Source organism: Cydia splendana, chromosome 16, assembly GCF_910591565.1.
Source record: "Cydia splendana chromosome 16, ilCydSple1.2, whole genome shotgun sequence".
NCBI lineage: Eukaryota > Metazoa > Arthropoda > Insecta > Lepidoptera > Tortricidae > Cydia > Cydia splendana.
In genome coordinates, this window is record NC_085975.1 from 749,890 (window position 1) to 777,477 (window position 27,588).

Below are 27,588 nucleotides of genomic sequence, written 5' to 3' on the forward strand. Positions count from 1 at the left end.
ACTCCTTTCAGAAATACTCATTGTAAATCTTCTTAACACGGTATTACGAGACTACCTCGAAATTCTTTATTGAAATAAATCATTCACTTGTTTTGTTTGCGCAAACTATTTAGTTAATAAATGAGTTTCGACCCTTTGACATTTATTAGAAACTCATTTATTATATTATAAGTGTCATAAAATGAATATAAAATTAAAATTAACTACGATTAAGATAACTAAAGCTAAAAAAATAACTGGAAAGTTAATTAATTTGGGTGCACATAGTTAATTACAAGGGATTTCCTTCGTTGTGATAATTTTAGATAAGTATGACTCTCATTGTCATACTACCTATTTGGAAGCCAAAAAGTAGCTACTGTCCTAAGTCAAATCGGGCCGTAAGAAATTAACTAGTTTGCGCAAACACAACAAATGGCTCTACATTTGTTGTGTTTGCGCAAACTAGTTAATTTCTTAGTTTTCACTCTCTCTGGTTATAAGAAGTCAAACCTGTTCTGCTAGTTGCTACATGATATAATTCGTGATGACCGAGTTTTACCACTTTTAATACATACCTACCTGGGCATTTTCACTTAACTGTGCACCTTTAACGGCCGGTTAGCAATCGTTACAAAACTGACGGTCAATGTCAAATCCCATACATTTTGTAAGGAATGTAACTAACGGTTAGACGTTACTGAACCACGACTTAAGTTGCGCTTTAAAGTATAAGTTAAATGAAAATGCCCACCTACATATTTATTTGTCTATAATTTGAACAAACATTTGCATTTATTTGTTAAGAGCGGCGGCAAGCCATGAAAAATTAAATCATTGAACCAAGAAAAGTCTGCAACGATTTTGATAGCACACGCAGTGCAAGTGTTATTTTAAACGTCAAACTTCTATGACATTATGACGTATTATAACACGTGCATTGCGTGTGCTATCAAAATCGTTGCAGACATATCTTGGCCTAACTCTATGAAAGTATTTATTTTTATTTTTCGATCAATCGCGTGAGTCACCTGGCTAGCCTGGCCGCGTAGCCAAGATGCAGATCGCTTACGCTCCGTAGCGATCGAAACGCAACTGTCACTGTCGCACTAATATGGAAGAGTGATAGAGAGATATAATGCTTTTCGTTGTCGAAGCGATAGCGATAACCTTGGCTATGCCGGCTGGTTAGCCTGAGCCATCGCTCTGAAGCGACGGGAACGTTACCGCTGCACATTACGGGGCCGGGCCGGCCGCGCCGATAACACGGCTTATGGTAAACAGCGGCGGGACCGGTTCACCCGGATTTACGGCATTTACCGGATTTTTCCGGTACTGTTTTAATCTTTATTGTTTTCGAGTGCCACCGGATTTGAGAGGGTTTGGCTTTTCGTTTGTTTATTTACTTCTTTTATTCGGATGACGGCCGCAGTGAGTGAGAATGATATGCGTATGTCTGAAGAAGGATGACAACACATTAAATTCAATAACACACTCAACTCAAATCCTCGCCCTCTACTTGAACGATATTTTCGAATTAGAGGGTATATCGCATCATGCTTTTACCACGCAACCCCTCTGTGCTGTTACGCACTCGCATCCCCTCCCCTCTGGTGTCCGGCGACGGTAGTTGTTGCTTATACAATAAAAAAACATGATGTTTTGTACCTATTTGTAAAAATACTAAAGGGTGGGAAATACTTTTGGCGGGTTGTTTGATCCGCTGTTGTGGATACTGATTGCTGACTGCACCTAAAGGTATTGAAGCATGCATTTATATTATGTACCGAAATCACAACCATTAGCACGACATCACGGTTATACCTACATAAGTGCTAAAACCTGCAACTGAAAAGCAGATTGCCTAACTATTCACGTGTTTGAGCGCCGTCATTACCCGACAGTTCCATTCACCCGCTCACTCGTTCATTCACTCCGTTCATTCGCGGGTTTGATAAGCGCGGTAAGCGGCTTACATGACGCATTCGAACTACACAAGTTTCAACAGATTTGATATCGTTTTGACATTTACTTGTATCACTTTCAGTACGGATCAAATGAAGGCCAATAGTCTTCAAGAATGCATATGCAGTGGCGGATCATGGTTCTTTATTATATGGCATTCTTATGGTGCTTTATATTTTTTGGCCCTATCTGTACCCGCTTAGGGGTTGTGTACAAATCACGCGAGGTGTTTTCGGCTACTTTTTGAACTCCCCTCCCCTTTGTTGATATTTGGTGAGGTTTTTGGCTACCCCCCTTCCTCACATAACCTCACGTGTATTTATTTGTTTTTTTTTCATTCGACCTAATTTTAAGATAAATATGTAGTATGGTATATATAGTATAGTTATCGTTATAAATGTGATGATATATTTACTATACTTTAACCGAGAAAAAGTATCTATCTACTCATGTGGTAGGTATTTTTTCTTAGTTTAGTTCACTGTAGAAAAATACACGTGAGGTCTGCTTATACCCCCCTCCCCTAATGTGATCTGTCGTCAATTTTTCGTGAGCCCCCCTCCCCTATCGAACCTCGCGTGATTTGTGCACAAGCCCTTAAGGACACAACCGAAGCAGCATCTTTTACCGATTTGAGAATTTATGCCATCTCCAAGACTTGCTATCATGCCCCTTAAAATAAGTCCCAACGTTTAACCCTTCAAATGCGCTCCGATAATACATGCGTGTCATATTTCACTCGGACCTTATGGCCGTTTATCGCCATGGCAAAGTCCATTGAGCCGATATTGCGAGGGTGGATTTAAACCAACACTGTTAATGTACGCATGCCCTAAACAGATAAAAATGGTGACCGTATGTTGGTGTGTTTTTAAGGATAGCTAACTCCCGTTTGTAAAAATAAATTGTCTTTTTACGGGTCAAATTAAACTTACGATATTAAAATTTAAGACCGATGCGACCGTCAAACCTTCAAGAATTGAGCGTACCTAGGCAACGCAGTTGCAATCCCGCTGATATTGCAGTTGCGGTTGTCCATGGGCAACAGTAACTGCTTACAATCAGGCGAGTTGTCTGCTCGTTTGCCTCCTATATCATAAAAAATTGTTACATTGAAAGGTTTTTATCTTTGATGAGTTTGGGTTTTATGGTGCAGTTACGCTGTAGTTATTTGACTCACCTGTAGGTACAGAGCGCAGCTTGGCAACAATTGCAACGTCAAAATATTGTAATGCCGCGCAAGATGTTTACCATAAATAATTTTATTTTAGACAATCAAAACTTTTAGTGACCAATCACTCTACCGCGACTCTACTCTCTAATCTCTATATTTTCTTACTAGCGGGATATTATGTATTGGGTAGGTACTCAAAGCTGCGGGCGGGGTTATACTCGTATAATTATGGAGAAGGGATAACTATCAGTAATACGTGTCAAATAAGTTTTAGTCATGTGGTCCGTTTTTAGAAGTCATAGATTTACTAAGAGCTTGTAGTGTGCACCATATAGGACACGCACACTCTCTCACATACAGTACCCTATGTATATCCTAGCATAAGTATCATATATCAGAATAAACCTATACTCCTGAGATAGTGTTTGTCTTTACGTCCCACATCACAAGTTTCGTCTATAAATATTCCATCGCTGCATCGACATCGCTATCCAGTTCACACATCTATGGGACAGGACAGTCAGGACAGCTCCGACGATAGCCAGCCGCAGGTAGATAAGCGGAGTTATGCGGGTCCGAATGGGACACTTGCACCAGGGTACTTCGTGTGGGACACTACGGCGGCGGCGGGCGGGTTAATGCTGTATGCTAATATTGTACTGATACAGTGTATAAATAGGAGAGTTGGTTTTTTGCAATACTTTCCATATTCATCCCACAACTGTGCACAAAGCTGCACTGATTCAAGTGCATTTTATTACAAGCTTTTATTTAACTTCCAATGTACATATGTAGTTATGTAACTATGTTTGTAAGGGTCAAATCTTGCAAATTTAATTTGACCCACTTCCCGACTTCCAATGAAGCTGAAAATTTGCAATATTATGGTAACATCGAGCTGATCTGATGATGGAGACAGGAGGTGGCCATAGGAACTCTGTGATAAAAACAACGCAACCTAATTGTGTTTGGGGTTTTTAGAATTGTCTCGATGAGTATTCGTTGCGTGTGGAAAGAAACGTACATCAGTCTGCAATAAAAGCTTGTACCAAACATTTACCCTTATTCATAAACGCGCTACAAACCTCAATTAGCTAATAATCGTATGTCTTTATCTGTCATTTTGGTTTATATATTTGTAAGAAAGGGATAAAACATAATTTAACTAAATCAGCCCCGTGAAGCTTTATTTATTTATTTTATTTAAACTTTATTGCACAAAGTATATACAAAAATGTACAAATGGCGGACTTAATGCCAAATGGCATTCTCTACCAGTCAACCATAGGGCCAAACAGACATCTACAATTGGTGCAGAGAGAGAAATATACCTATTCAGTGAATATAAAAAAAACAAACTATACATATAAACTACATAAATAAATAAAATATATATAAACTACTACATATTTATACAATATATACTATAAATATAATAATGATGGATATTATTCGAACTCTTGTTTTAGCAAATGCTTACGCAACAACCGCTTAAAAGAAAACTTACTTGGAGCTTGTCTAATATTTAGAGGGAGTGAATTCCAAAGACGACTAGCCTGGACGGCGAAAGAATTAGTCATAAAACCAGTACGGTGAGAAGGTATGGTCAGTTTGAGAACGCGGGAGGTACGCAGCTCACATCCTGGACGAGGAGTATCGAAGACGAATTTACTTTTGAGATATCCAGGAGCAGAAGGCTCAAACAGGATCGAAAATAGGATACAAAGGATCCGAAAGGACCTACGACGACGGATGGAGAGCCAGTGGAGCTGCCGGCGGTAAAAGGAGACATGATCGTATTTACGAAGTCCAAATATAAATCTAATACAGTTATTGAGTAGACGGTCTAGTTTATTGAGTGATTCCTGAGTGGCATTAGTAGTACACACATCCCCGTAATCAATTATTGGTAACACTAAGGACTGCACTAACATTTTTTTCGTGCTTACAGGCAGAAAGTTTTTAAATTTATATAGAGTTCTAAGTGTACCTGTGACCTTCCGACTTGTCTCCGAGAGCTGACCAGACCAGGAAAGGTTGGAATCTAAAACTAATCCGAGATTCTTATCCTCAAAAAGGATCGGAGCAACAGGTACTGTACTCAACCTAGACATTTGCCACTGGCTACCTAAAATTATGGCTTGGCATTTAGCTGGATTTACACAAATGCCAAAGCTAGCAGACCTTATGAATAAGACTTTATGAATAAGGGGGTTAGATTATGCCAAAAACTTATTTATAAAAATATTATTACAGTAAGTAACTAGAATTCAGAAGTTTGGAGCATTTTCAGAGCTATCGATCGATCTAAATATTATTACAAATGTATATTTGACACTGTTTGAATAGTCTGTAATAGACTCGAAGGCCAATGAAATTTTTGCGAGACTGGAAGAGGCGCAACTATACCTCGAGAGAACCGCATAGGTAATTTAAGTACCCAAACGTAAGGATGGTGATGTGGACTGGAAAATACAAGCTCTCTCCGTGATACGGTGGGTGTTTAAATCATATACCTAACATATATTATTGTTACAAAAGCAAAGAATTTAAGCGATTACATATTATTTCTGAATTCAATACATACTTCTAATTTCTATTGACTTTTGTCATTATTCCGATTTTCGTCGCACCTTTGTGGCCGCTAAATTAGTACAAAAAGTAATTAGCGAACTTTAATCTTAATATCTGTGATATAAACACAGCTCAGACCGGCTAGCATGAGTTGCGTTCTCGCGCGCGAGTCCATACTTGAAGTCTCGCTAGATGTATGAAGTCGCGCGCGAGAACGCAACTCATGCTAGCCGGCCAACCAATAGAAAACTCGCTGCTCGCCTCTCCTTAGCCCACGGCAGACCTTTCCACCGGTCAGATTTGCGGCGAACCCCAATAATTCTAGTTTTTAGTTTATCTTGAGAAGGGTCATAATGACCGCTCTATGTGGACTTCATAATACATGCGCAGGGAGAGGGTTAATATACAATAAGTACTAGTGTTTAATGGTTTCGGGCACTTAACCCTTTACCGCATACGAAGCCATATATGGTGTATATGATATTCAACTCTATTGACAGCTATTAAAGTTCATACTTATATAAACAAATATTTTTCATTATGTACATGCAGTAAGGGGTTAACTGGTGGACTCATGAAAATGTAGGACCTTCTAATATTACAACATCGTCATTATAAGTTATAACCACAATTTCAATATTCATTACAATATTAATTCGTGAATTATTATGAGAGAGTGCATACAAAGAAAATAGACCGTGTAGTAGTTTTGTATGTAAAACTTCGAATCGTTTTAACTTCTTTACCAATGAAAACTAGTACCAGCCATAGATATTATTTAGTGTTGGTTCAGTGTTCACTGTTCGTGCCACGAATGGATATGACTTTTAGCAATCTATGTATGACATGTATGTGGGAATATTCGTGCTGGGTGTTCCACGTAGCGTCACAATTACATAGCGTTTAGCTAAAAATAAATGACAATCGTTGATAGAAAACTCCAAACAAAACTTAAATAGTGTATGGAAAATACATCAGTCACTTTATCGTCTGAATTTTTTTCTTTTCATTTGGCGTTTTATTTGTCGATTTACGATTGTCTCCTTGATTTTTTTTTTTCGAATAAACCGTACCTACTTGTTTTCTTCAATGTTTACAATAACTCTTCTGAGTTCTAGCCTAACGCAGCACTATTATACTGATTAAAATTTTCAAAAGTTTTTTACGAGACAACAAAAAAATGGGCGAACCAGCTGACAAAGTAAGGGATGGCCTGAAAGGGACGAAACGCAACTCAAGTGTTTGCTCGTGGTCAACAGACATATATGCCAATAGACGACGCGACGCGTCTACAGATGTAGTAAATAAGTATTTTCCATCGTATTTTCACGGAAACGTACGAACGTGTCTTGCTGTTTCAGTCTCGGTACAAAAAGTACCGAGGTTGACATGACATGAGCATGACAAACACGAACGATTCCGAGAAAATACGATTGAAAACAATTATGCACTACATCTGTACAGCGTTTTACTTGCACATCGAGCGTGCATTTATTTTAGACGAATATGTACGTGTCCATAAGTTTGTTAGTTGTAACAAGAGAATAATTAAATACTTAACTATATTAATGCCTAAACTTAAGTGAAGCGAAGACCGGTGTCTGATTAGGCTACTGCACCCCTCCCCGCTACTCAGGAGGCTGTGGCGGCAAGACTCGAACTTGCAACCATCGGAACACCGCGGTCCAATTGCTGCTGCCAACTGAGCTACGGAGGCTTACCAGATGTGTGCGAATCTTTTCATTCCTTCCCTTAATGCTAAAACTCCTTAGCGTGGCCTCTGTAGATACTTTTGATGCGTAGTCTGATCCGCTACTTTTGATGCTGACTGAACATGCTTGTTGACATAGTGCATTTGGGTGATCTTTTTTATACATGTCTGTGTGATGTAGCTATACCTATGCATATTTATAGTTATGGTGCTGTTTGTGTTAATTGGAGGTGGTTGCACTTATATGAAAAGTTTGCCGGCTCACGGACGCTAAATGACGGTTAAACTTAATGGTAAGTACTTGAAGTTTGTTTGTTTTTAGGCCACCCTTCTGTTTTTTGGAAAAATAAGATTATTTTACAGAATATTTACATTGAGTTGGAGTACTTTTGAATAGGAAAATAATAAGTTTTTTTGTCAATAATTTCATTTTTGATAGAAGCTTTTATCGCTGACTCTGTTCTTTCAACAAGCAACCAATAACTACTCACCGAGACAATTCTAACAAACCCAAACACGATTAGATTGCGTTGTTATATCACAGAGCTCCTATGTATGGCTCTACCTTCCGTGACCATCATTAGATTAGTTCCGTGTCATCATAATATTGCGCTGTCATAAGATTTACAAAATGCAAAATTTCAGCTCAATTGGAACTAACACTCTAACAGGGCAAGTTAAATAAAAACTTGTAAAAAGCAGCGCTCATTCCGCGACAGTCACCTGTAATATGTTACTCTTCAAAGGCCGTAAAAATATCTGACACGACCTTATTTGTAGAGCCACAAGAGCGTGTCACATATTTTTGCAGCCTTCGAAGAGTAACATATTATTATTAAAGGGGTCCACTGATTAACAGTCCGCCGGACGGTATCGGCCTGTCAGTTGTTCGGAACTGTCAAAATTTTGTTCTAACTCGCCCACTACTACTACAAAAGGCATAAGGCCTACCGATGGATAGTTAATAATATTAGAGGGGTCCTGTCATAGTTAATTTTGTAGTCCCAGTAAATTTACTGCCATCTATCGACACACGACTAAAACTCAAAATAAAAACGTATACAATTATCAAAAAAATGTATATATATGGATAAATGATTTTATTATTTTTATATCATTTTGACCCATGTTCATTCACTGTAATCTATGTGTTAAAATTGTTAAATATGAAACGGTGTCGTCACGCCATCTAGCCGAGAATAGGCCAAAGGTGTGTGCGCCATCTATCCGAGAATGACTTTTTCTTGATTTCCGAGGCACGTTTTTTCCTTAGACTTTATTCATCTTATACGAAGTTACATATGTCTTTGGTAATATGTTGCTGTTTGTATGTTAGACATGAATCTAGTATATAACTGGATCTGGCATGAGGGGTGGGGGGAAATGACCGAACGGGATAGTCTTATGTATCTTTCAGTAGGAGTAGCAGCGAAAGCGCTATTATTGTTTGTCCTTGTCACAGTCTCCCCTTTTTTTTATTCCCCACCGTCAATTTAGAATGTATTATGGTGGGCAACAAATAAATTCGACCAATCATATTGTCGCATTGCCTATGATTCGTCCCTCACGGAGGCACGCGTATACCACTTGTATATACCACGTGTCCCAAAATTCAACGATAAGCTGGCACCAGAAGATGGACTTGCTCATGACTACTAGAGGAAAAAAAAGAAAAAAAATATATCTCAATTTGCTATGGAATTACAAAAAAAATGAAAGTCGACACCTCTAGTGGTATTTTTAACGACCATGTCTACAATTTTTCAATTATTTTTTTTTTCATTTTTTTTATTATTTTTTCTGGAATAGTCATGAGTTGGTCCATCTTCTGTTGTTGAATTTTGGGACACGATGTATATAATCCTACCTTCTATGATGTTAGAAATGTAGGATATCGGTTTCTAATAACCCAAGCTCCGTCTGCACTGTCTGGAATTCATTAGATCTCATTACCGGAGACGGATTGCGAGAGCATCGCCGATAAAACCGTCGCGATCCATCACGCTATAGGAGGACGATTCGGGAGTGGTTACACTGCTTACAACGATACAATAAACGTAACGTGTGTAGATGGTGATGAAAAGTTAGTAAGACTGCCGGAGATGAGCGGAGGTGAGACTCAGGTGAGAGGAGACGTGCGAGAATCAACCAATAGCATTGTTGTCTTTGTCTTCTCCGCTACATTACAACCAATGCTATTGGTTGTCTTTGTCTTCTCCGCTACATTACAACCAATGCTATTCGTTGTCTTTGTCTTCTCTGTTACATTACAACCAATGCTATTGGTTGTCTTTGTTTTCTCTGTTACATTACAACCAATGCTATTGGTTGTCTTTGTCTTCTCTGTTACATTACAACCAATGCTATTGGTTGTCTTTGTCTTCTCTGTTACATTACAACCAATGCTATTGGTTGTCTTTGTCTTCTCTGTTACATTACAACCAATGCTATTGGTTGTCTTTGTTTTCTCCGCTACATTACAACCAATGCTATTGGTTGTCTTTGTCTTCTCCGCTACATTACAACCAATGCTATTCGTTGTCTTTGTCTTCTCTGTTACATTACAACCAATGCTATTGGTTGTCTTTGTCTTCTCTGTTACATTACAACCAATGCTATTGGTTGTCTTTGTCTTCTCTGTTACATTACAACCAATGCTATTGGTTGTCTTTGTCTTCTCTGTTACATTACAACCAATGCTATTGGTTGTCTTTGTCTTCTCTGTTACATTACAACCAATGCTATTGGTTGTCTTTGTCTTCTCTGTTACATTACAACCAATGCTATTGGTTGTCTTTGTCTTCTCTGTTACATTACAACCAATGCTATTGGTTGTCTTTGTCTTCTCTGTTACATTACAACCAATGCTATTGGTTGTCTTTGTTTTCTCTGTTACATTACAACCAATGCTATTGGATGTCTTTGTCTTCTCTGTTACATTACAACCAATGCTATTGGATGTCTTTGTTTTCTCTGTTACATTACAACCAATGCTATTGGATGTCTTTGTCTTCTCTGTTACATTACAACCAATGCTATTGGATGTCTTTGTTTTCTCTGTTACATTACAACCAATGCTATTGGATGTCTTTGTCTTCTCTGTTACATTACAACCAATGCTATTGGATGTCTTTGTCTTCTCTGTTACATTACAAACAATGCTATTGGTTGTCTTTGTCTTCTCTGTTACATTACAACCAATGCTATTGGTTGTCTTTGTCTTCTGTGTTACATTACAACCAATGATATTGGATGTCTTTGTCTTCTCCGCTCCGCTACATTACAATCTATTGGCAGATTCCCGTCTCCTCTCCTCCGCCCTAGTGGAAAGCCTAGCCTTTCGATAGATTGCGTACTTATACGTGAGAATTTGCGACCGATGGATTAGAGGTTCAGGGCATCTAGCCAAGAAGGCAGTCGTTCACAGAGAAGTGACTTTGACTAACTCGAAGTGCGAGCAGTAGCGTCGGCAGCAGAAGTTGCTAAGTGGGCCAAGTGTTCAAAATGATCTTGATGCGACTTTGTCGTTAAGAGAATAAGAGCGTATCAAGGAACTTTTGAACACCTCGCTCGCTTAGCAACTTCTGCTGCTGATTGTACGTGCTTACAGCTCACACAATACAGCTTACGGGATTACAGTATAGAGAGAGAGAGATGGTGCAGCTGAATATGAGTATATAAAAAATAATTCCCTAGTTTTTATATTAAAATGTTGGAGTTAGAGTGATAGGTATCAGTGTGCAACAACATGCAATTGGAAAATCATTATTTCCCGACCGGCGACTGCCGGAAGAAATTACACAAAGCAACAAGCTCTCCTCTGCCCGGACTGTATAGATCTAGATCCAGATTTTCTAGATAGTCGCGCTTCCATTGCTTTTACTATTAAGTGAAGCCCCTTAATAAAGAAAAAAAAAAATTAAGTGTAGGAATGCTTGGTTCGATCAGGGTTTCTTTTGATTTATGTTAGATTGTAAATGTTTAATTAATAAATAAATCAAATATTTCAAATCAATGCAAATCTTTTAATATCCATGTACATACATAATGTATTATATGATTAACATAGGTAAAATACAACACCTTCTATACTACATGTTACTACATACATGTTACTAATACATGTAACTAATATTGCACTCAAGTATAAGTGTTATTTGACATAAAAATTATACATATAATAATGGAAAAATAAATTTGACATAATGCTTAATTAAACATAATTTCAATAACTATGAAAAATGTTTTAAATATATTTTCGGTTTCGTGGTGGGTCGAAGTTTTAAAACTTCAACTATTTTCTACACTTTTAGTTTTTCATTTATATTCGAAAAATCATTAATGCCTTATAACTTTTTGTAAAGTGACGGATTCTAAAATTTTATATGGAAATGTGGGCTTTTTATTATCCTATTCCATATCAAATTGTTAATATAGAGTCGGCTCCCGAGCCCAGCCATGCAGCATCGATATTTTTAATAAGCTTCGTCCTTTATTTATCTCTGGATGGTGCCCTCTGCACTTCGGGCCCATAAAATAGGCCCAGTGGATTGGACGTCGGGTATAGGGGTGAATTTTGTGGGGGAAATACAATACCTTTTTACGAATAATCCATAATGACTTACAAAATGAAATGTATATTAAAGTATTGAAGTTGATTTTAATCATGCCTTTTGGGCAAAATCCATAAATGCATCGATACGTATAAATCATCAGTTTTAATCAGGTAACCCTATCTATATATTATTGCTAACTATTTGAGCCTAGTGGTTAAATATATTTGGTTAATTTTGTTGTTTTTAGGGTTCCGTACCTCAAAAGGAAAAAACGGAACCCTTATAGGATCACTCGTGCGTCTGTCTGTCTGTCTGTCTGTCTGTCTGTCTGTCTGTCCGTCTGTCACAGCCGATTTTCTCCGGAACTACTGGACCAATTAAGTTGAAATTTGGTACACATATGTAAGTTTGTGACCCAAATACGAACATGTAACGTAAACAAATGAATTTTAAATACGGGGGCCACTTTTGGGGGGTAAATGAAAAAATGAAAAAATTAAATTTTTCAAACTATATCATGTTACATATCAAATGAAAGAGCTTATTGTAAGGATCTCAAATATATATTTTTTATAATTTTCGAATAAACAGTTTAGAAGTTATTCAAGAAAATAGGCTTAAAATGACCATTCCCCCCCCCTTATCTCCGAAACTACTAAGTCTTAAACTTAAAAAAAAATACATAAAATAGGTCTATACCTATAGATGACAGGAAAACCTATTAGAAATGTACAGTCAAGCGTGAGTCGGACTTAATTACAGTTTTTGATCCGACCCCTACGGATTTTTTAAAGAGATTTCATTCACGTTTCACATAAAAAATACATTGTTAACAGTGCCGGATTACTTAGAGTAGTAGTTTTCTTAGAGTAATTGGTGATAATTTTCTGATAAGATAATCATTTTAAATATGTAACGGTCTTACCTACTTACGAGTAATTGTAAGATCAAATTAAAAATAATGTTTAAAAATAATGTTAAATTGAGACCTAGCTCAAAGTTTTTTGTACTCGTCGACTTTAATGGTTGAATTAATAAAGACTTTGTAACCAATAAGCAAAACAAGCACGTGCTTACGGCACCACGTTCAGGGGGGGGGGCACCAAAATGCCAGGTTGAAAAAGGTGAACAAATTTTAAAATTAGGGACAGACACATCGTTTTTACCACACGATTTTTTTAGCTGTCCAAAAGCTAATTTGCAAAAATAATGGCGCGTAATTCTTTGGGAAACAATCGGTAGCAGTAGAAGAGTCGTGATTACATGCATAGATTCGATTTCAACCCACTCTTTTGCGGTTCGGCGTTAGGTCTTATGCGAGGCCTTCTGCCTTACGGCAAAGTTGATCTTCTGCCTTAATTACATTTGGGCGTGGATCCAAATCCAAGCTTTCCTCTTTCGCAGCTGGGCCTACTGCCTTTCTCACACTTCGCCAATTCAATTCCAAGCTCTGCTTTCTTGCATATTTTATGCATGAAAACAACCTCGCTGAGACTCTTAAATATGGAGCCCTATGCGAAGCTAGGCTGATAGAAAACTGTCCCATCCCTTCTCTGTATGAAATCCTGGATTCGCGCCTGGTTACGACTAAAACTAAAATTGCGTTTTTATATCGAAGAATTTTCGCGCTCGCTTCGCTCGCGTTTTCAATAACTTTATAAGGTATGATAAAGGTGACATTCGGGTGGCGACTGCAGCAACATTACTCTGTTGCAACGTTACTGCTGCAGTACTGTCAACTTCCGTGATAAAATGATGTGACTGATTTCCATACTAAAAGTAAAAATGTACAACTGTCTATCATATTGCATTTTTATATCGAAAAATTTCCGCGCTCGCTTCACTCGCGTTTCTATTACTTTCTAAGCTATGATAAAGGTGACATTCGGGTGGCGACTGCAACAGCATTAGGTACTCTGTTGCAACATTACTGCTGCGGCACTGTCAATTTTCGTGATAAAATGATGTGACTGATTTCCATTCTCAGCTGTAATGCGGCAATGAACTTCTCTAAATTTACCAAAAAATCAATGTAATCTTGATGACCCTAGGGAGAGGGGGCACCTAGAAATGCTTAGGGCATCAAATATCTTAATCCGGCCACTGATTGTTAAAAATTGTGTAATATACGGAACCCTTGGAACGCGAGTCCGACTCGCACTTGGCCGGTTTTTTATTTAATAAAAAAAGGGCAAAATCTTCGTAACAATAAAGGTAAATTGAATGTCCGGAAAAATGTATAAAGACTGTTTAACGCACAAAAAACAAGAAGTAAAATAGGAGCACCATTCTAAGGTTACAAATTGATTTTAATTTTATTTTGTATACACACCACACTTGTTAACCGATTTCATTTTACTCCTATACCTATAATAAATAATAATAATAAATATTGGGGACAACTTACACAGATCAACCTAGCCCCAAACCAAGCAAAGCTTGTACTATGGGTGCTAGGCGACGATATACATACTTATATACATAAATACATACTTATATACATAGAAAACACCCATGACTCAGGAACAAATATTAGTGTTCATCACACAAATAAATGCCCTTACTGGGATTCGAACCCAGGACCGTCGGCTTCGCAGGCAGGGTCACTACCCACTAGGCCAGACCGGTCGTCAATAAATGAGATGCACTGCGAGGAATGTCAAAATACGATCTAGATCAATTTGTAAAGTTACAATGCCGCTCGAACCTCATAAATAGATTGAATACAAATTGCTTCTTTACGGGCTACCGAAAAATAAATAAATAAAAAATCTCCTCCATCAATATTTCATCATTTTAATATCTTGATAATATTTACTTTCACGAAATTGAAATAAAAACAAACAAACAATTTCTTATAAAATATAGCAAAGTTAGCTTATGAAACTCCAAACCCCTTGCCATAACTTTCCATTCATTAAAATGTATATCTCAATCCCGCCAACAAAGCAAATAATGTTGCCATTATAAAATAATATAAAATCAAATAAAATCGATCACAATACGAACACAAAGTGCCTGCCAACGACACAATAGCTAAAAAGCGGCACTATAATTGCTACCCTCCTTTGTGACTCCGCGCCACTTCAATTGAAAACCCAATAAAATACCTACTACTTCTTATTACAGTCACATAAAATTCAAATTTAAATGTCAGTGAGGATTTAAACAGTAAAACGTAAAGTGGTGTTGCATGAAACGTACAATGAGACCGTTCGACGCGAAGAGTGGTCGATTATGTAAATTTTCAAATTTGGAACATTCGAACGAGTTTGTTTTTAATTGTTGGTTGTAAATTGTTTCTTATATGTCATGCCAGTTGCAGATATTGTGAAAATAATAACGGGGAAGACAAAAATACACGATGCTTTTTATAATTTTACAGTACATATGGTTCTATTTTCCCGCACTAGTGCGTAAAATAGCACTTTTCGTGCGATATCAAAAGTTTAAAGGGCCATATGTACTGTAAAACGTTGTACGATACACGTGCGAATAGGTAATTCGCAACTCGTGTCGATTTAAAACACTCCCTTCGGTCGTGTTTTAATTTATCGCAACTCGTTTCGAATTTCCTCTTTTCCGTACTTGTATCGTAAATAACTATTACAGTACATATGGTCCTAGTTTCCCGCACTAGTGCGGCAAAGAGCACTTTCCGTGCGTACCGGCGTGCGTGCGGTATGTAGGGCCATATGTACTGTAAAACGTTGTACGATACACGTGCGAATAGGTAATTCGCAACTCGTGTCGATTTAAAACAATCCCTTCGGTCGTGTTTTAATTTATCGTCAATTTTTCGAATTACCTCTTTTCCGCACTTGTATCGTAAATATATAACTATTCTAGACGTGTACTCCGAAGCTGTTCATTTTGTCAAGTGTGGCTACCACCAGTTTGGCACTGACATAAACGCTATCGAGAACGTAACTTACTAGTTTTTTATGCATCTCGCTCGTACTTGCATGTTAGTGCGAGCGAGATGTATAGAAAGTAAATTACGTAGACGTTAGCGTATATGTCAGTTTTGACACTGTCAGTGACTCGTGGAATCCCAGTTAACACTGGTTTTCGCGAACACCCTTGATGAAAACTAGTTTTCACTAATTATTAGAAATTAATTTTAGTTTTAACAGCCCGGTTGTTAAAAACTGTAGACGTCACAAGAAGAAGGGTTCTTCACTTTCTTTACTATCTGAGGTACTTATATGATAACCAATTCATTTTATAAGGCGACCATATATACTTACTTCTTACTTTTATTCTAATTGTGTTGACAATCCTTATTGGAGCTATAATATTATTTTTTTATTATTGTTATTATTTTCATTTTTTTTTTTTTTTTTTTTTTAATTTGACGATCATTTTACTTTGACGATCATAATAGAAATTCTTATATTTTTGACATCAATGCAAACTTATGATGTAATTGTCTTTCATGAAATAAATCATCTAATCTGATCTAATCTATAAGTAGACTAGGTAGAAAGCTGATCTTTACACTCGACTCTACAAACATAAAACCTCTCTAATGAGCGCTCCATACAAAAGTATTAATTATTTGTCCGCTCGACAGATTACTGAGATTAATCGTCATGGCGACGGTTCACGGTATAATAGAAATGGTCTAGTGATGGGCATGGGAATTTTCCTTAGTCATGGGCATGGGAAATTTTACTCTTTTGAAAGAAAGGAAGAAAGAATGAATATACACATTTATTTAACATCGTAATTTGTAAAAACATAAATGACAATACTATAAAAATAACACATACAACACAAACTCGATGCTAAACAGGATCCCCACTCAGCATAATGCCACGGCAAGCCATGACGCTGATCTTCAGTGGGTGCTTGACTTAAAACTAAGCTACACCTAAACTAAATCAATACGAATGACAACACACACGTCAAACATAGATTATAGAATACCCATGGTCTAATAAAACATGGTCTTCTATTCCCAGAGTGACACGGGCCTACGTCACAATAACATTGCCACTTTATTTCAACATAACATGTTACATGGGTACATTATACCTATGGTTAATAAGTTAAAATATTTCTTTATAATTTTATAATTTTCATTTATATGTATTTTATCTTAAATTTTACAATAACACGTCATTTTTAATTATTCGTTAGCAATATCTTCCGATTCACGAAAGAAATTTCAGACGTTCGGGTAATTCTGTTTACATTACTGGCAACACAGGATAGCGCTGTCACATTTGACAATTCGGATTTAGATAACTTCATGCCCTGACCGTCATCCTTGTCGAACGCGTGTTAATTGTTATTTCCTTCTCGCTCAGTGTCAGCAGTCGCAGTGTTTTCCAAACTTTTCACGTCGTAAGCTTGGTAATTAATGTGTAACTGTGAAATAGTTTTTTAAACGTTTGTCTTGTATAGATAAATAAAGTTTAATTTAATACATTAGATTTGTTTTATTTTACTATGTTTCTACATGAATAACTTAAAATTAATGCCGTTAAAATAATTTTCACCGTTGGTTAAAATTCTCCCACATTTTAAAGTTTGAGAACCTGTAAACAGCATGATGACGTAGGCCCGTGTCAGTTAGGTCATACGCGAATCTCGGAATAGAGTACCAGGCGGAGTATATTATTATACCATGAGAATACCGCCACAATAAGGAGGAAAACTAGAAAATAAAATAAATTTATAAATTAGACGGTAGTTTAACATTTTTCCGTATCATCATCATCTTCCTCGCGATTTCCCGGCTTTTGGGACATGGGAGCTTGGGGTCAGCTTGGCAACTAATCCCAAGAATTGGCTTAAGTAAGCACAAGTTTTTACGAAAGCGACTGCCGTCTGACCTTCCTACCCAGAGGGGAAACTAGGCTTCATTGGGATTAGTCCGGTTATCTTACGATGTTTTCCTTCTGAAAAGCGACTGGTAAATATAAAATGATAAATGACTGGTACAGAATGCCGTGTGGCATTAAATCCGCCTTTTGTCTCTGGATATTTTTTACTGTGCAATAGGTATTTAAATAAATAGATACCTAAACCTTTATGAACAGTTAACAATAAAAATATTTTTTTGATCGTAGTATTTATTTCCATTCTTTTTCGAATTCGATGTTCAAATTTCTCGAGGAAATATTTTCGTAATCAAAGACATGAGTATATACTTCAGGAACAACATACGCACATCACTATTCCGCCTTTCATTCACTGACCGAATGGTTTGCTCGTTATTTGAGTGAATGAAACTCGAATAATTGCGAGGGGTTTAATTTTGCTTTGATTTGCGGTATCATGTTCAGTTTCATCAGACTCAATGGCAGTTTGATTCGTATTGGTATTATTAAGAAGCTTATGTTTGTACAGTCCAGTGGGGAATTAGATACCTATTTAAAGCGTATTGAAGCTTCAATACACGATGAAATTTGCAACATATGACGCTATTATTAAGGTAAACGTACTAGTGCTCGTCATGCTAATGCTCAATAGATGACACCTTGCCGTCACCTCTATTGAAAATTACTTAAGTTTCAAGATGACATGTACTGGGACCGCGTCAAGCACCAGTACGTTTACCTTACTTAACCGAGGAATTGTTCGGATTAATCTTCATCTTCTTTCATAATTTCATCACCCTGCCTCGCACATTATAGGGTGGAGCGAAATCCAAAATTCTTGAATATAGCAATAGAACCCCTCTAAAAGCATGTCTAATTTTTTATTATTTAAGGGAAAAATAATTTAAAAAATATTGGTATATACTTTTAGCCCTCTACTCTTCGATTATATATAGCTATATATGTATATTTTTAATAAATTTAATTTATGCTTATATTTTTTAAAACAAGTTTTATTAATTAAATAACATCATTTTCATACAGATATACTCGATTTCTATACTTATTTTTGTTTATAACGTATATTTTTATGACACTGTAAAACCACGTAAATAGGGGTTTTATGGAAAATGCCCTTTAACCCGGATATTGTGCACAAATTGGAGTTTACAACCCATAACAGAATCGTGAAAACTATTTTGAACATGATAAGATAATAAAAAGAATACTAATATAAGTATATATATGCCTAACATACGTGTGAACATGACCCAAAAAGGGCGTAAGCGACGCCGAAGGGCGAAATTTGACGCTTATTTAAACATATAAGTAACCCTTTTTTTGCAGTAAAATGATACTTTTCGTAATCAATAACATCGTTACTTTGACACAAGAATGTCTAAAAAAAATAACTCATATAATTTTTTTACACTGTAGCATTTTCCTTGTTTTGCATGAAATTGCTGTTTAATATGAAATTTTGAAATTATATTATTGCATAAATATTGAAAAATGCATTAACATTTTGGTAATAACTTATTAAGTATTATATAATTTCAATAAAATGTACACATATTAGTGAAATAGTATATTTTAATAATTGATGAAAATTTACCCTTATTAATTTCTTTAGCGGCCGAGTAGAGGGCTAAAAGTAGTGTTGATTTTGAAACTTGATATAATCACTATAATCTACATGACAAACTGCAACTTTTGGTACCGGTTCCACATTGATAATCAAATTTTTATTTTTTCCATACAACGACGCTCCACCCTACCTACCGGCACAACTATACTGTGAAATTGACTGTTGCTAACGGTATTTCCGGACCGATACCACCTTCAAACCTTCAAGAAAAGAGCGTATGCCCATCTTAAAGGCCGGCAACGCACTTGAATTCTCGCTGGTATTGCAGGTGTCCATGAGAGACGGTAACTGCTTACCATCAGGCGATTCGTCTGCTCGTTTGCCTCCTTTATAAAAAAATACTTGGCTTAGCACTTGGCATGGTTGCTTGGTCCGACTCAAATATTATGTAAGTAAAAAACCGGACAAGTGCGAGTCGGACTCGCCCACCGAGGGTTCCGTACTTTTTAGTATTTGATATTAAACTTTCGTGAGACATATTTTAAATTGTTTATACGACAACGGTTCGGTTTATCAGTGCACGAGTTGCAGCCGCCGCGAGCACTCGAGCCTGAGGAAGGACCCCCGACGGGCCCGAAACATGTCGCCAATAGCGACTAAAAATTCAATTGAGTGAAACCGTTGTCGTATAAACAATTTTTAGTATTTGTTGTTATAGCGGCAACAGAAATACATCATCTGTGAAAATTTCAACTGCCTAGCTATCACGGTTCATGAGATACAGCCTGGTGACAGACGGACGGACGGACGGACGGACAGCGGATTCTTAGTAATAGGGTCCCGTTTTTACCCTTTGGGTACGGAACTGTAATAAATAAAAAATCCTCTTTTTTTAAAAGTCGGCTTGCAACACTTGCAACACTCGACACTCGGGAAAATACCTCATTTGTTTTCAATAAAATCTCTCCCAAACTGAGCCCTCAACAAAAACCTATTGAGCCACTATCAGATTCCAAAGGCTGCCAGGCGAAAGTGACCCTTCAGATGAGGGGGTTAAGTGGTTGTTTGCGTGACGAGGGTGTCGGGGATAATGAAGATGGCTGAAAAATGGCCGAGTTTTATGCTGGCTGTTCACGGGCAAACTATACTCTGGCAAACCAACTTTGTTACATTTGTTTGCTACATTTTTCAAATTTGCCGCCTTTTTCTACTGAAGATTTTTAATAGGTATTAGATATTAAAAAAAAACCCTTTCTATACTCTAAATCAGGGCTCTCCAAACCCCGGCCCGCGGGCCGACAGCGGTCGCGGGAGCCAGGCTCCAGGTGTTCAGCCTTAACAAGCAGCAACCAGATACACCCCCCCCCCCCCCCCCCCGGCGCCGAAATGCTGTATTATGCCGTGGCTCGCGCGAAAATTCTGAGGCATAATATGGCCCTCAGGTAAAAAAGTTTGGCGACCCCTGCTCTAAATCATAATTAGATTCCAAAAAAAGTAAGACAATGTTGCCACTTTTTACTAGCGCGTCTTGTTTTATGTAAAAATAAGTAGGTAAATAAAAGTACTTTTTTAAATCGTAGGCGTAAAATTACCAATAAATAAATTATCTTAGCGTATTTATTTATAAAAAGGAATTTACTATTTTACAAACAAATTATTGCAGTGGCAACATTTTTTGGAATCTAATTATGGTTTAGAGCTTAGTAAAAAAGGTTTCAGATCGACTCTATTATTTTGTAATATTGTATTCGGATACGGCGATAGTAATTTTCCTAAAATCATTATTATAAAGTTCTGAAGTTTGTACCTACTTATGTTAATTTTAAGTTTGTATGTTTCAAACCTTTTATGAGCCATGTATGTTGCTTGATTTAAATAAACACAATACAATTATTTATATACAGTGGAAACTGGATAAGTGGAATCGCAAGGGACCGGCTGTTTAGTTCCGCTTATCCAGGTTTTCCATTTATCCAGTTTTCCATTTAACCAGGTTCTAATAAAACGTTTTCTCACTTACAGAGGCTCTCGCTAACAGAGGTTGTGAATGCTAGTAATGTTGCTTATAGAGGTCACGTATGGTATGATCAAGACTTAAATAATCATCTTTTATTAAATATGTATGTAGATATGTATGTATTAACAAAAATAGGTGTGTAATCCTGACTTTAAAAAAAGCAATATTGTAATTAATCCACAGTACCTACTCGTATACAATTTTCAAACTTACAAAAACAAAATCACTCCTAATATTTATTTATGCAAGAGAAACCAGTATGGTAAAATAAATCAATGTACCGATTGTACTTTAATGCAAAAAAAACTGAACGATGTGTGATCTCATACAAAATCCGTAGTTAAAACACGAACCATAATGTTAACGACACAAACTACCCTCCTTGTGACGGTTTATTAAAAATACAAATTTTATAACGCCGAGGTATTCCACTCATAGAGGTTTCGGAGACGGCTGCTTCCAGTTATAGAGGTAAAAATAAGAAATTTCTGAAAAAATGGATTCCGCTTATAGAGGTCCCAAAATTCCACTTATAGAGGTAATTCGTTGCCAAGGGACTGGAACCGAGAACTTGGGTCCACTTAAAGAGGTTTTCCACTAACCCAGGTTCCACTTATCCAGTTTCCACTGTACCAGTACACAAACGTATCGATATCGACAATACCTAGAGTCAGACCGTGAAAAGTCTGCAGCGATTTTGATAGCCCACGCAGTGCAAGTGTCATTTTAAACGTCAAACTTCTATGAAATTATGACGTATAACTAACACTTACACTGCATGGGCTATCAAATCCGCTGCAGACTTTTCTTGGTGCGACTCTACTCAAATCGCAATAAGGCTGTAAATATATATATTTCCCCGTCTGTCCGTGAACAGGCTCCGTGTATCCAAGCCCTTATTACCTATGTATGGAGGATTACAGACTTTAATAAGGGCCGGGTTTCACGGGGTAATTGTATAGAGTTAGTGTACCTAATGCGGTTTTTATACTCGGCTTAACCTGGCCCCTTTAAAAGGACATGTACACTTCAAATCGAGTTTACGGGGAAATTGGACCTTTTGAAAAAATAAATAGTTTGGGTTTCACGGGAAACTAAGAGGATGTTTAGGATTATAGGTATACTATAGGTATATTGCTATGTCCGATATAACTGCCAATTTCCAGGAAGTAAATAAACCGGCGTACATGTTTCTTTCCTCTTTCTTCTATTTTATTAAACATAAAAGAGTACATAATAACGAACATAAGAAATAAACTTAACATTAAAATTAAAACTTAACTATAATAAATCTTGAAATAAACTAATAAATAAAAAATGCTTCCTGTTTTTTTACTTTCAATGGCGGGAGTGTGCATCGGATAGGACCAGATGGCTGGAAAGAGGGGAGGCCTTTGCCCAGCAGTGGGACACTCCTATAGGCTAATAAAAAATAATAATAATTAAGTAAAGTTTACTGTTAATTTTGAATTAATGGTAGGTAAGTAATGCAGAAGAATAATATAGAAGAATAATTACCGATATGAATGATCCAAAGTGATAGTTTACCTTATGTTTTATAAGTTTGAAATTGCGCTTATCTATATTGTATTGTAAAGACAAGGGAACTCTATCTGTCCACCAAAATTGACCGAAATCTGACAAAAACAAAATTCGACAAGAAAAATAAGAATCTACCTACCCATTAATATTCATTGGTAGAATATTTTTTCCTTTCCCGCCCAACATTGGGCAATGCCCAGTGGTCCATGTGCCCAATGTTAATTGCGTCTTGAGCCCACATAACGCACAGTTGTCTGTCGCGGGCAATTGGGCCCAAATGGCCCGCGACTCATTTGAGCTGTTTGGACGAGGCAAAGATTATGTTGCAGAGGAGGCACATTATTACAAACAACCTTTAGGGTCCATGAGGCAGGTACTTGTAACTATAATGCTGTAACATGTCACGTTTTTACCATAGTAAGGTAAAGGCACCTATTACCGTGGTAGTTAAGGAACTTTTCAAAAGAGATCCAAAAATTAAGGGTATCAATGCTGTCTAGCAGCCAGGAATATTTTTTTTTCATCAGAGCATTTAATGAACTTTCCGTTTCACACGTTTTTGGATTCATTTTGGGTTATTATATGTATTAAAATATTTTTTGAAGCCAAAATGACCAAATCTTCTATTACCGTGGCAAGGGACAGGCTGTGATTCTATTACCGCGAATTGAGCTTTCATTACCGAGGGTACAATTGGCATGATTTTTCTACACTCGTTAATAGAAACCAAACTCAAAATTCGAAACCTAATACCGAGGGTTAAAACGATAATAACGACGTGGGTTCTGTATATTATTTTTGTGTCATTAAGTTTAATAATGACACAAAAATAAAAAATAAAACTATAGGAGTATGTTTAAAAATAGCAAAAATACAATACCAAATAGTCACTCGGTAATAGTTAACTCTTTAAGAGCCTATTACCAGCGTATTACCGACCCATTCGATGTTTCTATGGGTCGGTAATAGATTTCTATACATTCTATCACCGAGGGTAATCTGATCATACCATCGGTAATAGGCTTAATTTGGAGTTTGATTAAACCTAATTCCGACCCATAAAAAGAATAAAACACAGATGGTTTTTCAAATCAAATCAAACACGTATATTACAAGCTTCTTATAAAGACTGAAATCAATCACACAAATCTGCGTATTTATATATTTACAATCTGTTATTTTTAGAGTCGGTGCCAGCCTCAAACAAACTTGAGCACCTTAGTGAAGCACCTGCACCGACTCCAAAAATAACAGATTGTAAATATATAAATACGCAGATTTGTGTGATTGATTTCAGAAGTATGTATATACATAGTTCATAGGTATTTACTTGCGTTATTGAAGACAAAATAATTATTTTTTTCTTTTCAGTGTGCTATTGTTTTTGTTGGTCGACTCGTTTCGTGTTAGTGCCGGTTTTTTTATTTCCTTTTAGTTTTTTTTCGGCGGTTATTTTTTTTGTTAAAAAGTTTTTATTTTATAATTTTCTGTGGCTATAATTTATACAAATTATTACATGCTTAATTTTTGATTACTTTTAAAATAGCTACCTACCTTGCTTTAGCTATTAACTGTTATATTAATAATCCTACTTTAACTATTATTTTGTTCTGTAATATAAATAAATTACCCCTATTGTCCCACCCTTAGGGTAGGATTTTTTCCAAATTTTTATTATTATTACGACTACTCTGTAAAAGGTTATGCGTGGTCATACGTTACAATCGGTGAGTGAAAAAATCAATCATCCCCTATTTTCCTACCCTTAAGGTTGGATTTTTTTTCCAAATTTATATGGGACCAACTTCGGGGTATACCCTTTCCAATAAAAAAATAATTATCAAAATCGAACATCTCTGTAAAAAGTTATGCGTGGTCATAAAAAAAAAAAAAAAAAAAAAAAAATATACGCGTCGACTTGAGAACCTCCTCCGTTTTTTTTTTTCGTCGGTTGAAAATCACATAACCGGCAAGTAAATTTTAGGTTTTATCTCAAAATAAAAAAAAGTTGACAGTTTAAGGGTTCCCATAGAAACAAGGAAATCGGTGCTGAAGTTTTTGTTAAAAATTAAGGGTTAGTTGAATACTTTCCATACCACGGAAATAGCTCTTTAATAGCGTGAATAGATCAAGATTGGAATAAATAAAAGAAATTATAAAACTGATAATTTGTACCAAAACTAAAGAGTAAATAACAAAACTACCACTTTTTCTATTACCGTGGCATACCACGGAATTACTTACCACAGAAGTAATTGGCGCCTATCACCGGTGTATTTTATTTTCCATTTTAAACGTATTTCCCGGTCAAAAACTAAGTTAAAAGTAATTCAAAATCGTGTAGAAAACAATACATAACCTTTTAAAAGGCATTGCACTAGTTTATTTGCCATAACTATTACGTAAAACACTAAGTAAGATTGGAGTGCACTTACCTGTGGCGTCACGCGTTTGTATGGAATAACCGGTTCTTGCGCCGCCGTCGCACAAACTGACGAATCGCGACTTTTTTGTTACAATCACACAAATGCACTCTTAGGGAATAGATCTGTTTGCTTGCAAAATGCGTATTTGTAAACACCGCGGTGTTAGACGTCGATTTTAATACCCGCGTTAATAGCCGCCGTTACCTTACAATAAATTATTGATGGATTGATTATTAATTGGAAGCATATTTATTTAGTACCGCTTCCTTCCTTTATCGCTCAACATTGGGCAACGCCTAACGGTACCTGGTTTTTTGCGCTAAGTGCTTCATAGAAATATTGGTCTGCTTAATTGGATATCCGTTTTTCTATAAAGTTATGTGAACTGTACAATTATTTGAGAGTACTTCGATTTCAGGTATTCGGAATTAAATAAATTGAATTGATTTAAGTCTTTGTATGGACCCACTGGACCTATTAACTATTTCTCTGTCAAGACACTATTGTATGCACTCTTGATTCTGTCATGGACACTCGGATAGTCCGCAAACTTCGGCTGTTATTATGCCTCAGAGAGGCGAGAGGCATGTATATAACGGACTAAAGCTATTTATCGAGCTGTACAGTCTGTCAGTAACTACTCTCCGCTAAACTTTGGCTGGTACATTGCCTCCGTTTTTTATATATTTTCCTAATAAATACACTCTTTTCACTTGTTACGTTGTTACTTTTACTTTTTTATTTCTGTTAATAAACCGATATCTAGGTGGTTAGTTATAAAACCATGTATGGAATCAATTTTACCTGTTCTTTTTTATACAAAGAAATAAATAAATTAAATTTAACAAATGTTTACTTTTGTTCGTCGTTAAAGGTGTAACTCCAAAGAACTTGAACTAATATAATTTAAAACTAACACGGTACTTATTCGCGTAAAACGTTTATTTATAGCCTGACGTTTCGAACGTGACGTTACGTTCGTGTTAGTTCATAAATCATAAACAATGTTTTAAAATTATGAATGAAAATCGTGTTAGTTTAAATCAAATTAACTCACTGGTCCATTTAGATTAAACACACTATATCTAGGAGCCACATATATAATAGATAGGTACATATATTCCCTACGACCTGGCGACCTCTAAAACACCAAAACATAAGAAATAATCCCGATATTAAATGTAGGGCAATAACTGCCCCTAAGCAACGCCCCCCGCCGGGTTATCTATGGTTATGGGGTCGACAAATTACAGCTGACTGTACAAATGTGAAGTTGGGTATTTATGAGCTACTCTCATTTTGGATTAGCTTTGATATGATATAACTATACTGACTATACTTTAACTATAGACAATATGTAGGTAAACTATTAACTATCACCATAAATACTGTAAGGTCTGTAAGGGCCACTTGCAACATCCCCACTAACTCGGAGTTAATCGGTTAAACCGCTAACTAGGGCTTCCAATACCGGGATCCCGGATCCCGAAATACTGGGATCCCGTCTTTTTAAACGTATTTTTCAATACCGGTATTTTTAAATGCAATATAAAAACAAGGAAAATTTGCAGTATAAACCATTTATATCTATTAGAATGGTCATATTGTATTAAGAAGCTTACTACACGTCATCATCATCATCATCATTTCAGCCTATATACGTCCCACTGCTGGGCACAGGCCTCCTCTCATGCGCGAGAGGGCTTGGGCTATAGTCCCCACGCTAGCCCAATGCGGATTGGGGACTTCACATACACCTTTGAATTTCTTCGCAGATGTATGCAGGTTTCCTCACGATGTTTTCCTTCACCGAAAAGCTAGTGGTAAATATCAAATGATATTTCGTACATAAGTTCCGAAAAACTCATTGGTACGAGCCAGGATTTGAACCCGCGACCTCCGGATTGAAAGTCGGACGTCATATCCACTCGGCCACCACCGCTCAACTACACGTCAGACGCATCTAAATTGCATCTAGCCCTTATTTTATTATTGTTATAGGATCGTTGCCTGAACGTCAGATAAATATTTAAAATTTTTAAAAAGAAAAGAGCAAGGAACAAGTAACTGCAGTATGGCAAACTAATTTAGGCGGAAATTAGAAAAAAAGTTGGCTGGTGGGTGGTGGGTTGTTGGACTAAAAATGTGACTGGTGAAGTCAACCAGTTGGATAAAATTATTGCCAACCTGGAGTGTGAAATAAAATAAAAAACAGAGACGACATT

At 36.6% G+C, this 27,588-nt stretch overlaps 1 long non-coding RNA gene across 1 annotated transcript in view; it reads right to left on the minus strand.

The window, feature by feature from the left end:
• Positions 1-27,588, minus strand: part of LOC134798132 (uncharacterized) — a 417,294-nt gene that overhangs the window by 87,531 nt on the left and 302,175 nt on the right. The gene's annotated exons all lie outside the window — the stretch shown is intronic.